Below are 2,239 nucleotides of genomic sequence, written 5' to 3'. Positions count from 1 at the left end.
TCTCTCTCTCTCTCTCTCTCTCTGTCTCTCTCTCTCTGTCTCCCTCTCTCTATCTCCCTCTCTCTGTCTCCCTCTCTCTGTCTCCCTCTCTCTCCCTCTGTCTCTATCTTGCTCTCCCCATCCTCTCTCTTTCTGTCTCTCCGTGCCCCTAGCAGTCGGTCTTTTTATCTACTTGCCGTCCTGGTCCATTCTCTTTCTCCTTGAAAGTCTTCAAGTTAACAGGTCCTGTGGACAAGCAGTATATCCAATATATAATGGCCACCCAGTTGTGCTAACGTTTCTTTTATTTTAGTGCTTTTAGAAATTTAGAAAAAGAAATTCACCCCCTTCCTCAGACTTTTAAAAAAAGTGTTTTTCTTTCTAGACGCATATACCACCCATTTTCTATAGAAAGTAGTGTATTGAAAAACTGTACATGGTATAATTATTGCTCTGCCAATATTGCTCGCCTTCTTGTTACATGGCGTTTACAAGCTGAGCCGTCCGTTATTCCGAGCTTATAGGATTTTGTGGGGGCGTTCATTGTTTCTCTTTCTTTTTTTTTTTTAGTAGAGAGTTTTACGGCACTCGCAACTGCATATGGTGATATGAGCGCCAAGGGGTGGGTGTCAACAGAGAAGTCTTTACAGGGAATAAGACTTACTCTGCTCACCTCTCTAGCTTCAACAGCACAAGGTCTGCTTCGACTACTATCAAGGCACACCGGAAATATCATGTCACAAGAGTGTGACAAACATACAAAAGAAGTAGAGGCAATGGCATTAGTAAGGATTAAGAAAGAAAAAGCAGCAGTTCCCTGTTGTAGATCAGGCTCAGTTATGAGCGTGACATGATGAATCAGCCCATTTACAATTCTATTGTGCTTGAACAATAAATTTCCCCCCTTTGGGAATGGCCTAAAGACACTACAGGCAGTGGCACTTCCCCGGGGGGTTATTGTTTCTCTCTACTCGATACAATGTACTAGCTTGGCCAGTCCCATGTGGGCTTGTGGTTTGAGGGGGCGCCACTGGTGGGTCTTACTTCTTTTCTTGTCTGTCTTGTCTTGTCTTGTCTGCCTGTCTGTCTGTCTGTCTGTCTGTCTGTCTGTCTGTCTGTCTGTCTGTCTGTCTGTCTCTTTCCCCGCACCAAATGACCCTTACTATGTCTATATGCTTCTCTTTACTCAAGCAATCAGACAAGTCCTATGTGGCAGGTGATTTCTGTTATGGTCTGCTTTGTTTTTCTCTCTTTAGGTATTACCATCATCTTTATCTATCCCTGGCGAAATATGGCTGTTGCGGGGTTGTCTAGCCGTGAACAACAGCTCAACACCTCAATCGCATTTCTGTGTATCCGAGATGAAAGCCCATGTGCCAGTGAAGGGTTTCCCCCAGTGCATACTTGACTAGGCGATAACAACAAGGCCGTGCCAAGCTCCCACCTCCCCGGGCCTTGCCTCCACGCTTTGTCTTGTCCTATCACACCTCGAATGATAAGGGGCTGGATGTCACAAATTACACCCAAAACCTTTACCCCCATTTCCCCAGGAACTTTTTACATAATCTTACTGATTGTTTGGAACAGTATTAAGGCTTTCTTTGCTCATGGTTCTTCCTTTTGCTGCTGGTGGTGTATGGAGTGATGACCGAACAGATTGGGTGGTCTGTTTTTCCCTACCTATTAATATTAATATTATGTTTGTTGCTTCGAAATGTGTCTTCTGGTTGTCATGCCCCGCCCTCAACACCGGCCTTCACCAATGTATTAGGTGTGACGTGTCCTCACAGACAATTACTTGGCTTGCTGTAGAGGGTGACGCCAAGTCGGAGTGCTTATAGCCCAACGAGGAGTGTCTTGGAACTATATTATCGTAATTGCCCTTTAGGTCTTGCATGAAATGTGGATGGTAACGGAAGCGTTTTACTACAATGTATTCTATTTGTCAGTTTATCCTGTTGGATATCTGCCTTGCCTCATAATAGTGGCTTCGTTGGTGTTGCGCTCTTTTGGAAGTTCGATTCGACTTTTGCGCCGTGTCCAGTCTGTTGACGTGGTGTGCCACTAATGGCTACTCCTAGTTCTCTATTTCACAACCACCCACCCTCTCCCCCTTTTGTCTCTCTATGTCTTATACTCATTCACCGTCGTGCTTTCGTGTGGTATAATAGTATTAATAGCGAATTTGTGAAATCTTGGCTCTTTTTTAAAAAAGTGGAGTGTTGAAATGGTGTTGTTGTTGTTGTTGTTGTTTTGTTTT

This window comes from Aplysia californica, unplaced genomic scaffold (genome assembly GCF_000002075.1).
Source record: "Aplysia californica isolate F4 #8 unplaced genomic scaffold, AplCal3.0 scaffold00006, whole genome shotgun sequence".
Classification (NCBI taxonomy): Eukaryota; Metazoa; Mollusca; class Gastropoda; order Aplysiida; family Aplysiidae; genus Aplysia; species Aplysia californica.
The sequence above is the reverse complement of the archived record's forward strand: the minus strand, read 5'-3'. Positions refer to the sequence as shown.